This window comes from Aquarana catesbeiana, linkage group LG02 (assembly GCF_042186555.1).
Source record: "Aquarana catesbeiana isolate 2022-GZ linkage group LG02, ASM4218655v1, whole genome shotgun sequence".
Classification (NCBI taxonomy): Eukaryota; Metazoa; Chordata; class Amphibia; order Anura; family Ranidae; genus Aquarana; species Aquarana catesbeiana.
Window position 1 is genome coordinate 550,557,096 of NC_133325.1, and position 13,559 is coordinate 550,570,654.

Genomic DNA, 13,559 nt, shown 5'->3' on the forward strand with positions numbered 1-13,559 from the left:
GATGAAAAAAAAAATTTTTTAAACGGCATAGGGCCCCCCAGTCCATACCAGGCCCTTCAGGTCTGGTATGGATTTTAAGGTGAACTCCCCACCAAAATGTTAAAAAAATTTGCATGGGGTCCCCCCCAAAATCCATGCCAGACCCTTATCCGAGCATGCAGCCTGGCAGGTCAGGATAAGGGGGGATGAGAGAGTGCCCCCCCTCCTGAACCATACCAGGTCACATGCCCACAACATGGGGGGTGGGCCCAAAGCACCTTGTCCTCATGTCTTCCCAACAACCCTGGCCGGTGGTTGTTGGGGTCTGGTGTCCCGCTATGTCCATCCACCATCCATCACACCACCCAACGGACCCGAAAACTTGAAAAAACAAACAAAGCTCCGGCTCGATGGGAGGCCTCCAGCCGACTGCCATCTCTTCGCTTTGACAGCTGTTATATAGGCAGGAGCGGGGCCACCCGGTGACAACTGGATGACCCCGCCCCCTTCGAACGACATGAAGGCACATGATGTCAGAAGTGCGGGATCACCCAGTTACGTCACCAGATGGCCCCGTCCTTGCTAACATAACAGCTGTCAAAGCGAAGAGACAGCAGTCGATGGGAGGCCTCCCATAGAGGCGGAGCTTTGTTTATTTTTTTTATTTTTCGGGTCTGTCGGGCAGCGTAATGGACGGTGGATGGACATAGTGGACATCATGGGACACTCAAAAACGGTCTCTTATGGTTTTTACATTTTTACACTTTTTTGGTGAATGGGTAGGGGTACAATGTACCCGATACCCATTCACATAGTTGGAATCTGGGGCCTTTCAGATTCCGATAAGCCCCCCACCCGTAGACACCTACAACTACCAGCCAGGGAAAAGGCCCTTGTCCCCATCAACATGGGAACAGGGTGCTTTGAGGTAGGGGGCCCAGAGCCCTCCCTGCCCCAAAGCACCCCCCCCCATGTTGAGGGCATGTGGTTCAGGAGGGGGGTGCTCGCTCGTCCCCCCCCTTATCCTGACCTGCCAGGCTGCATGCTCGGATAAGGGTCTGGCATGGTTTTTGGGGGGGACCCCACGCCAAATTTTTAACATTTTGGCGGGGAGTTCGCCTTAAAATCAATACCAAACCTGAAGGGCTGCATGCTCAGATATGCGTCTAGTATGGATTTTGGGGGAACCCACGCCATTTTTTTATTTTCACGTGGAGTTCCCCTTAAAATCTATACCAGACCCAAAGGGCCTGGTATGGATTTTGGGGGGGGAGACCCCACGCCAATTTTTTTTCCCTGTTTTTTTTATTTGGTGCTTAGAGAGAATTTACATTTGGTAACATATTTCATGGTTTACCTAGTCCACAAAATAATTAATAGAGCCCTGATATTCAGCATTGGAGCAGGGATTATTTTTTGGGGGGGTTTCTTCCCCCACCCCCCATTACAGTCTCTACTTAAGGACTTGCATGTGTGCACAACCAAATACTTTTGTATGCAACTAGATTTAATACAGATTTTAAGGGGTATGAATAGTTTGCACTTATAAAATATGTATTTATAGTCTGCAAAAGTCAAACAAAGCAAAAAAGAATTAACTTTTTATTTCAACATCAGTATAAACATTTGGTACATTAATGTACTTGGGCAAAAAATAAATAAAAGGCATGGAAATGATGCTCCGGCATTTGACAATATAGTTAGAAGGGCCCTGCTCAAAAGAGCTTACAATCTACAAGGTAGAAAAGCAGGGATGCAAATCAAGCTAATAACAACCATGACAAACCTTTTTGGTGATCAGAACTCCTTGCCCCAAACCCCTAAAAAGTTAAATTGCAGGATCATAAACAATAACAGACTAAATTAATACAAAATCCAAAAAGGCAGCCCACAAACAAAATCACACATGGTCAGACTAAACAAAGACACAATTTGTAAACTGTGCCCACAAAAACACACTTTTGAGGGCCTTAATACAAAACTATACCAGCAAACACATAGAGCAATCATCAAACCACCACTTTAGTGGGGTGTGGGTTGGGCATTATGCACCCCCCCCAAAAAAAAAAAACATATCTAGTTGTAAACCAATATAAGCACTGCAAACAAAGTTTTGGCCTCTTCTCAGGCCAAACAACAGCCACAACTGCATCCCTTTATATAACCTAGTTAGGACTGCTAGAACACTTAGACCCACCCAGTAAAGGAAACACCCACCAGTGTAACTGATTCTGTCTCTTCATGTAGGCCTCAAGTGCTGACACCTGTTCATCAGGAACACACACTCTTTACAAATGAAAGAATGAATCAGCAAATATATCTGTGCAGGGTAAACCTAAAAATAACAAATGTCCAAGGCTCTGGCCATGATCAGTGAAACCAAAAATCTAAAAATTAAACTTGTACAATGTTGGGCATGTGGAGGGTACAAAATAGGAAATGACAACTTTGTAAGGCTGCTTCACACAAATTGTTGAAAAAGCGCATTTGTCATTCATCATCAGCATACAATAAAATATGTATGCAGGATCACACCAGACTAATGCCCCATACACGCGGTCGGATTTTCCGATGGAAAATGTGTGATAGGGCCTTGTTGTTGGAAATTCCGACTGTGTGTAGGCTCCATCACACATTTTCCATTGGATTTTCCGACACACAAAGTTTGAGAGCAGGCTATAAAATTTTACGACAACAAAATCCGTTGTCGGAATTTCCGATCGTGTGTATGCAAATCCGACGCACAAAGTGCCACGCATGCTCAGAATAAATAAAGAGATGAAAGCTATTGGCTACTGCCCCATTTATAGTCCCAACGTACATGATTTACGTCACAGCGTTCAGAATGATCGGATTTTCCGACAACTTTGTGTGACCGTGTGTATGCAAGACAAGTTTGAGCCAACATCCGTCGGAAAAAATCCTAGGATTTTGTTGTCAGAATGTCCGACCGTGTGTACGGGGCATAATACATCCATATCTACCCCAAAACACACAGTTATAGATTTGGTGCAAACCCACATTTGCTTGATTTATAATGTAATTTCTTGGGTTTCCATTATGTGAAAAAAAAAACCTTTAAAACCACAACAGAGGAAGAACATACAAACCTCTAGCCAGGTAGCAGCATATTTGGGATTCGAACCATCAACCACAGTGCTGCTAAGCAGAACTGCTAACCAGTTAGCCACTGTGCTGCCCCATGGATGTAGGCTGTACCTCTGTGGTGTCAAACAGTCCTAATTCCCAGGGGTGCAATAAGTTAATCAATGCAAATGTACTGTGAATGGCCAGAGAACCATTGAACAACCTGTTTCTGACATATGCCATCTGTTTTGAAGGCTGGGTATGGCTGATTACTGTCAGCATGCTACTAGAGAACATCTCTAATTTTGTTGCTTTTTGCTTGGTAAGAGGCCGCAACTAGTGCTGGTATGGAAATCTTAGGGGTAATTATTGTCCTTGCCCATGGAAAATCTATGACACAATTTGCAATGGTGGTGGAACCCTCCTCCACATTATACTACATTTAGACATAATTTGGGTAAGGACATGAGTCAGGAGTTATGTTTAACAACATGGGAGAACAGACAACTTTTCTACATGAAGTGGCATGTTTGGGATTTGAACCAGCAACCCCAGTGCTGCTAAGTAGAAGTGTTACCACATGGATGTAGGCTGCAACTCTGTGGTGTCAAACAGTCCTATGTCCCAGAGGTGCAATAAGTTAATCAATGCATATGTACTGTGGAAGGCTGGTGAACCATTGAACAACCTGTTTCTGGCATATGCCATCTGTTTTGAAGGCTGGGTATGGCTGATTACTGTCAGTATGCTGAACCATCTCTAATTTTGTTGCTTTTTGCTTGATAAGAGGCTGCAATCGGTGCTGATGGGGAATTCTTAGGGCTGATTATTAGCCTTGCCCATGGTAAACATATGGCACGATTTGCAATGGTGGTGGAACCCTCCTACACATAGATACACAAATACTGCATTTCTTTGGACATATATATATACAGCCAAATTCCACAGGTGGTGGAATGACATTAGTCAGGAGTTATGCTTCTTGATTTATTCTGTGATATTTGCTGATTCTTGGTTTGTTAGTGTTGAATAGTGATGTTACCCTCTGAATTTTGGGAATTACATTTTGATTTCCGATGTTGGCACACATATCACATTTTTGGGGGGAAAATTATGATTATTTGGAAATACTAACCAACACACAAAATTGTGACTCATTTACCATTTGCATCAGTAATCAATTGTTTGTGGTTTGTGAACACACCTGTGGGAGTTTCGGATTAGATTTTTGTGAAATATATATTTTACCAAAACATGAAAATATTACACATTACTAGCATTCTTAAAAAAAAAATATGAAGCAACATAAAAACCCAGCAAGGACAATTTATTTTAGAGAAATAAACAGTTCATCTCAAAATTAAAATGTATTTTTTTTGTGGAAGTAACAATTGTACAATTATATTCAATGGTTGAAACTTGCATTTGGCTATATAGCGAGCATTTTCACATCCACAAATGCATTTTAGCCAAGTGCTTGGTAAAAAATGAATGGGAGTTAAAATGTGAGTACCGTATTTATCGGCGTATAACACGCACTTTTTTCCCCTTAAAATCAGGGGAAAGTCGCAGGTGCGTGTTATACGCCGATCCCCTGCGATCCCGAGCTGTCAAAACATCAAAATCGCCGACCGCGATTTGAAAATGGCGCCGCCAGCGCCGAAATACACAGAGCTGGTCCTCGGCTCTTTCCGGCGGCTCTCGTTTACTTTCGGTTTCACTCGTAGTCCCAAGCGGAGCTATCCGAACCTACTCGGATAGCTCCGCTCGGGACTACGAGTGGAGCCAAAAGTGAACGAGAACCGCCGGAAAGAGCCGAGGACCGGCTCTGTGTATTTCGGCGCCAGCGGTGCCATTTTCAAATCGCGGTCGGTGATTTTGAAGCCCAGCAAGCAGGGACAGGGGATCAAAGGCTGCACTGGGGCAAGGCTGCACTGGGGCAAGGCTGCACTGGGGAAGGCTGCACTGACAAGGCTGCACTGGGGAAGGCTGCACTGGGGAAGGCTGCACTGGGGAAGGCTGCACTGAGAAGGCTGCACTGACATGGCTGCACTGACATGGCTGCACTGACATGGCTGCACTGAGAAGGCTGCACTGACATGGCTGCACTGGGGAAGGCTGCACTGACAAGGCTGCACTGACATGGCTGCACTGGGGCAAGGCTGCACTGAGAAGGCTGCAATGATGGGCATTTAAATGTAAGTTTTTTTCCCTTCAACTTCCCTCCTAAAAGTTTTTTTTTCCTTAAAATTCCCTCCTAAATTGGGGTGCGTGTTATACCCCGGTGCGTGTTATACGCCGATAAATACGGTAATTTGCATGTCTGAGCATGCACACTTGTGCTGGTACATAGTTGTAGAAATAGGGGGAATGTATCTCTTCTCAGACTTTCCTTGTCAAAAGAAGTTTATTGAGTATACAATGTTATAAAGATACATAAAGTAAGTTTACAAGGATCTATAAAGTAAGCTCATTGTTTTACAGTAGGGTTTATATAGGTAAATATCATGAAATTTCAAATATTAAACATTGGGTTCACGTAAACCTAAATTAAAGATATATATCATTTCCTTAGTTACTTTTGTAGGTATTTAAATGATTTATACCTACTATACATATTTTTTACAAGTAGAGTGTATATAGGTCAAATAAATTCTGATAATGAGCTTTAATCGTAAGGTGGAGAAAAGGAAAGAGAAAGAAGAAAAAGGGTTGAAAGGTAGAGGTATGGTCCACAAGGTTGTCCCGCTCGTCAGTTTATTATTCTTTTTAGTTCTCTTTGAAGCCTTAGAATGGGTGTCTCTGTAAGTCATTTATTCTGTTACCATGGCAACAGGACAGAGTCATTGAAGTTTGACAGGAACTGTTGTTTTATCCAAGGATGCCAAAGTTTTTCAAATTTTGGAATTTGATTTTGATCGATGGCTACCATCTTAGCATGGGACATTGTATTATTCATTCTGTGAATTGTTTCTGCTAGTACCAATGTAGGAGATTTCCATGCCTTGGCCACTGTTTGCTTTGCAGCCGTTATTAGTTGGATCATAAGTTTGAATTGAGAGAGTGTTAACCATTCCGGTTTTAGATTAAGTAAAGTTAAATATGGATCTGGTTGTATTATTTTTTTAAATATTTTAGATGCAATCACGAAGACTTCCTTCCAGAAGGTTTGGATTACTGGGCACGTTCACCATATGTGTAAATATGTGCCTATTTCTGGGCATCCTCGAAAACAAAGAGCTGAGGTATTAGGTGAATATTTTGCCACTCTAGCGGGTACAAGGTACCAGCGAGTTAAGACTTTATAATTTGTCTCCAGTGCTAAGATGTTGGGTGAAGATGACTTAGATGTGAGCCATATGTTAGACCAGTCCGTGTCTTCTAAAGTTCGTCCCAGGTCCTCCTCCCACCTCTGAACGTAAGAGGGTCTATTAAGATTTGCTACTCCATATAATTGATTATAAAGTGATGAAATTGTACCTTTAGCAAATGGATCTTTTGTACAGATTGATTCAAAAATGGATAATTGGGATAATGGTGTATCCCCCTTTAGGAATGGTGTATAGAAATTTTTGATTTGGAGATATCTAAATATCTTAGAGTTTGGTAGATCATATTTTTCTCTAAGCGATGGGAATGAAAGGAATGATTTAGATGCTATGAAGTCATTTAGTGTCTGAATGCCTGATGTTGTCCAAGCTTTAAAAGAATTTGGGTAGATCCATGCCGGATAAAAGGCCGGATTTCTGATAAAAGAAAGGAGAGGATTGTGTGGAGATTGTAACTGATATTTGGTTTTTAGTTTATCCCAGAGAGATAAGAAGTGTTTAGTTATGGGATTATGAATTTTAGAGCGGTCTTTAGGATCAAGCCATAATAAATTTGATATTAATAGAGGGTCATTTTCTGAAGCCTCTATAAATACCCATAATGGGATTTCCTGTTTTGCATGGTATTTGGACAGACTGGCCAAATGTGCTGCTCTGTAGTAGTTAGTAAAATTAGGGTATCCCAGGCCTCCTTTATTTTTGGGAAGATGTAGTGTGTGTATAGGTATACGTGGTTTAGAAGAGCCCCATATAAACGAAGTTGCTCTTTTTTGTACTATTCTCAAAAAATAGGAAGGAATTGGAATAGGGAGGACTCTGAATAGATAAAGCAATTTGGGTAGAATAGTCATTTTGATTGCATTAATCTTCCCTATCCAGGATAAAGGAAGTTGCGACCATTATTTTATTAGATTTGTGATCTGTCTTAATACAGGAGGATAATTGGTTGAGAATAAGTCAGAATGAGATGCTGTTAAATGAATTCCAAGATATGGGATTGATTTTTCTGCCCATGTGAATGGGAGTGCAGCCCTAGCCGGGATCAATTCCATGTTTGTGAGTGAAATATTAAGCACTAGGCATTTCTTAGGATTAATCATGAGGCCGGATAGGGCTGCAAACCCATCAAGAGCTGGTATTAAGTTAGGACCAGAGACCTGTGGTGATGATAGAAAAAGTAATATATCGTCTGCAAATATACATAATTTGTGTGTAATACCTCCTACTTCAATGCCAGTTATAGTTTGGTTTGTTCTGATGTATTGGGCCATGGGTTCGAGTATAAGGGCAAATAATAAGGGAGATAATGGGCAACCCTGACGGGTACCTCTTTCGATATTAAAGGCTTCAGATTTGTATCCAGCATATTTTATATAAGCTTTGGGTTTATTATATAATGCTTTGATCCATGTTAAAAAGTGGGGTCCAAAACCCCATTTTTGTAATAAATATTGCATATATTGCCAGGATACTGTGTCAAATGCCCTCTTAATATCGAGAGATAGAAAACATAAAGGGATTTTCTGTTTTTTAGCAATATGTGCCAATAACACTGCCCTGCGTATATTATCGCCTGCCTGTCTATTTGGCATGAAGCCTACTTGATCTCTATGTATTAATTTTCCTATAATGCTATTGAGGCGTTTTGCTATTATTTTTGCTAATAATTTAATATCGAGATTTAACAGAGAGATAGGCCGATAATTCACACAGGAAGTATCATCAGAAAGGGGTTTTGGGATCATACAAACAATTGCCATTAGTGTTTCTTGCCGAAATGAATGTCCATCTAGAAGTTTGTTAAAAGTTTCAGTGAGAATGGGAGAGAGTATTTCTGAGAATGTTTTATAGTATAAAGCCGAGTAGCCGTCTGGGCCTGGTCTTTTATTAAGTTTTAGGTCTTTTATGGCGTTAGCAACTTCATCTATAGTTATAGGCTCATCCAAATTGCTTTTTTGATTTTGAGATAACTCAGGTAAGGTTATTTTTGAGAAGAAGGATTCAGCCTCTGTAGGATTAAATTCATTGTTTGTCTTGTATAAAGTTGCGAGATGTGAGTGAAATTTATGGACTATTTTAACTGGATTACAAGTGTAAACATTTTTTGATAATTTCAAACGTATTGGTTTGAAAGATTTGTTAGTTGAATTTAATGCCCGAGCCAAATATGTACCTGGTTTGTATTCATGTAGAAATTGTGTTTGGAGCGTTTGAGGGATTTATCAACTGACTCTGTGAGAAATAGATCGTATTCCAATCTAGATTTTTCCAGATGAGATTTTGTACTCTGAGATGGATTATCTTGGAATGATATGTAGGCTGCATTAAAATTGAGTTCTAGTTTTTTTGCTAGATTTTTGCGTTCCCGTTTAAATAGTGCCATTTGTCTTTGTATTGTACCACGCAAGACAGGCTTATGAGCTTCCCACAGTGTTATTGGGGAGATGTCTGTTGTATTATTAATTGATATGTATTCCTTTAAAGCTTGTTCAATGGCCATCTGATGTAGTGGGTGTTTGAGCATTATGTCCGGTAAGTACCACGTTGGGTCATGCGCTTTTGGTATGGCTGAGGCTATAGTAGTGTATACTGCATTATGGTCAGACCACGGAATCGGAATTATATCTGATGCAATAATTTCTGGTATCATTCCTATTGTTAGAAAAATATGATCTATTCTGGTGAAGGTTTGATGAGGGTGCGAGAAATAAGTGAATTTCTTTTTCATTGGGTTACTTTCTCTCCATGAATCTACCAGATTGTATTTGGAAAGAAGTTGAGAAAAAGGTAATCTAGAAGTTATTTTGGATGGTGTAAAAGGTGATTTATCTAGAAATGGGAGGAGGACCTGGTTCGAATCCCCACACATTATCACTGTTCCTATTTTGTGTGTATTAATCACTTGTAATATATGTGAGAGGAATGGTGTAGGTTGTTTGTTAGGAGCGTAGTAGGAAATCACCGTGATTGCTGTATCCATTATATAACCCATGAGTATCAGGTATCTACCTTCTGGGTCTTTAATTTCTGATGATAAGGTGAATGGTGTGGATCGGTGAAATGCAATTAGAGTTCCCCTTTGCTTGGTACAGGCAGAAGCCGTGTAAATTTGTTGATAAAAAGGAGAAATATATTTTGGAGTAGAATCTTTGGTGAAGTGTGTTTCTTGGAGGCATACTATGTGAGCCTTCTTGTTATGGAAAGTACGGAAGGCTTTGGTCCTTTTTTGAGGGACATTTATTCCCTGAACATTCAGGGAAAGTATATTCAGTGGTGCCATGGCAATAGATCAAATAGTTTTGACTTACTTTTTGTTATGCAGAGCTGACTGCGCAGATCAACCTGTGTGGACTGAAGAGATGAATAGATAGAAAAGAAACCAGTGAATTCTGGAGTAAAGAGTAAACAAAAAACATACGAGATTAGATGATACATTGTATAAATTATTTTTTGCAAGTAATCACAATTTACCCGTGAAAGAGAATAGATATCTCTCTCAGGGGAATAAGTGCCTTCATCACACTCCCACATAATATGGTTGGGAGAATGAGGAGGGCTAATGGGGGTACACGGATCTTCCGCTTACAGGAGAGAAGTACTATGTCAAAAGACATCAAAATGATGTTTCATTAATTGGAGTGCAGAATATAGTTTTTGTTGAAATTATTTATTCCAGGGTGGTTGTATATGGTTAGTCTTGCCCTAGGCTAAATAATTCAGTTAGAAAGGTACTGTTAATAACTTTGGTATTGATGAAGATAGTTTGAATTATTTTGGGATTTTAACCCTTTTAGAGTAAACAATTACATATTTTATTCATACGTAACTGTTTAGATATGTTAACTCATAAAATTGAGGTTGTATTGCTTCAGATTAGAATAAACAAAAACATAATTCTAGGAACTAGTTAGGTAATAATATATTTGTTTTAAGAAAAGAAAGAAAAAGCTTCCATTACTTCTGGATTATTGAACATATTTGTCCTAAAAAGTAATAAATCTATTGTTATTACCTGATAATATATAACTGAACAAGAATTTCCTTATTTCACTTATATATTCTAAGGCTATATGAATCAGAAGTAATAAGAAATATAACTGGAATGTAACATGATCCCACACAGTGTGTGACTATCAGAATGCAGTTACATTCAGTTATAAATATAGGTTTTTTATAGAGAACCATCTCTTAGTATAATAAATGAAGAGATATCAGGAATTAGGATGTCAGTCCATTGAATCTTCTTGGTCCATGGATGATGTGGCATAACGGCCTCTTTTGTGAGAATGGTGATTCCCATTTTGTTCTGAAATTTTCTGGGTGCTGCCTGAAGGTGAAGATGATGCCATTCTTCTGCGTGTGGGAGTGTTGCTGCTTGTGGGTTCTGTCAGATTTAATTTTAAAAGGGTTTGTTGTAGTTCATCTGCTGATCTGCTTCTGTAAATTGTACCTTGGTAGTTAAATCTGACTGAAAAGGGGAAGCCCCATTGATACATAATGTTGTGGCGTTGCAGTTCCATTAGTTGGGGTTTCATGGATCGTCTTTTAGTAATAGTAAGTTGGGATAGGTCAGCAAAAATTTGATAATTGTGTCCTTGAAAATTAAGTTCCTTTTTTTCTCTTGCAGCAATTAGTATTTGTTCTTTCGTTCTGTAATAATGAAATTTTGTGATTATATCACGTGGGGGTCCATCTTTCTTTTTGGCTGTGAGGGCTCTGTGTACTCTGTCCAGTTCTAAACGTTCAATAGGGATATCTGGCTTTAGTTCTTGTAATAGAGCAGTAATAGTAGATTGCAGGTCTGTCACAGTTTCAGGTATTGCGTAAGTTTGAACGTCTGGCTCTATTTTCGTAATCTTCGAGCTTAGTTTGAAGTATTAAATTCTCTTTTTTTAATTGTTCCAATTCTGTTATATTTTCTTGGGTTGTAATTTCAATTTCATCCATTTTTATTTCTAAAGCTGTGGTGCGGTTTCCCAGCTCTCTTATTTCTTTGGTTAGGCTTTTTGTTATTTGGTCTGAGGTTTGTTTTAAAGCCTTATGAAGCATCTTTTCAAATTGTAATAATATTACTGGGGATACTGAGGAGGCTTGTGGAGAAGTTTGTGAGAGGATTTGTTCTGTATCTGACTCAAATGGAGAGTCTTGCTGTGACATTTTCTGTCTGTGAGAGCGCCCTGATGCTGTATCTTGTGAGGTGACTGGAACTGCTTCAGCTGCAGTGAGTGCCTGTGAGCTCTTTGTGAGGTGATTTTTATTTCTGCCACGGTTTCCTCCCAGTACCATATTTCCTGCCCAAACTTTCACAGTTTGTTCCCTGGGGCAAAAAGGTTCAAATGGATACCTTTTGAGCCTGCAGGCTCCGCTTTGTCCTTCTCTTCTCTCCTCAGCGGTGTGGAGCTCTAACAATGCATGTCTGCTCTGCTAGGCTCCGCCTCCTGCCCTCCTCTTCTCAGACTTTCAATGATATTTCAGTTTATACATCATTTTTTTTCAGCAGTTTAAAAGCAGATTTTCTTTAACCGCTAGCCTACCGCCCACCGTCATATGACGGCCGGACGGTAAGCCTATTGTTCTGAGTGGACGTCATATGACGTCCACCGTTTAAACAGGGCATGCGCGCGATCGTGAGCGCGCAGCCCTGTACTGTCGGTGGCGGCGTGTCACCGAGACACCGCTCGTCACCGACAGGGGTGAACAGCCACTGCGCATGGCTGTTTACCACGTGATCGGCCGTGATGAAGTCACGGCCGATCACTAATGGTACATCCCGCATTGCACGGCGCATGCGCGCGATCGTGAGCGCGCTGCGCGTGCACGTCGGTGGCGGCGTGTTCCCCGGGAACACTGCTCGTCACCGACGATAGTTTACATCCATTGGCCAGTACTGTGTACCATGTGATCGGCTGTGATCCATTCACAGCCGATCACTAAGTGTAAACAAAGACCTGTCACTAGCTGTTACTAGCCCTTCTCTCCTCACACACCGTTTCCAGTGTGAGGAGAGAAGAGCCAGGAGCAGTGAGTTACAGATCTTTGTATTTGTAGTGTCTGCACCAACACCACTTCTGTCCCATCGCCCCCCCCAATTGTCATCTGTCACCCAACAGTCACCCCATAAAAAGTGCACCTGTCACATAGAGACTGCCATTAGTGACCATCAGCGGTGCCCTGTCACCCACCAGTGACCGTGCCCTGTCACCCGTCACCCATCAGTGACCTGCCCTGTCACCCGTCACCCATCAGTGACCTGCCCTGTCATCCGTCACCCATCAGTGACCTGCCCTGTCACCCGTCACCCATCAGTGACCTGCCCTGTCATCCGTCACCCATCAGTGACCTGCCCTGTCACCCGTCACCCATCAGTGACCTGCCCTGTCATCCGTCACCCATCAGTGACCTGCCCTGTCACCCGTCACCCACCAGTGACCGTGCCCTGTCACCCGTCACCCACCAGTGACCATCAGCGGTGCACCCGTCACCCATCAGTGACGTCGCCTGTCAACAATCTGTGACTGTCACTGTCCGTGGCCTGTCACCCATCAGTGACCGTGCCCTCTCACCCGTCACCCATCAGTGACTGTACCCTGTCACCCATCAGTGACCATCAGCGGTGCACCTGTCACCCATCAGTGACCGTCGCCTGTCAACTATCTGTGACCATCGCCCATCACACCATCACCTCTCAGTGAACGTCACCTGCCACCCATCGCACAGCCCATCAGTGACCGTCACCTGCCACCCATCTGTCACCTGTCGCACAGCTACCCGCCACACAGCCATGTCCAAAAGAGGATATACAAGTGAGGAGGCGTTCCAGATCCTCTCTATGACTGATGAGAGCACCGGGGAGCTCTCATCAGAGTCCCATTCTGATTCCGAATCAAGTTCGGCATTTGAGCCGATCGAGAGTAGCAATGGTTCGGATGAAGAATGGGTCCCTGCTAAAAGGGCACGACACTCTGGAACCCAGGAAGTCGCCAGCAACCGGGATTATATTCCCAGTACCAGCTCTGCCACCAGAAATAGGCCCCAGGAAGAAAGGCCCAGTACCAGTGCTGCCGCCAGCAATAGGCCCCAGGAACAAAGGCCCAGTACCAGTGCTGCCACCAGAGATGGGCCCCGCGCACAAATGCCCAGTACCAGTGCTGCCACCAGAGATAG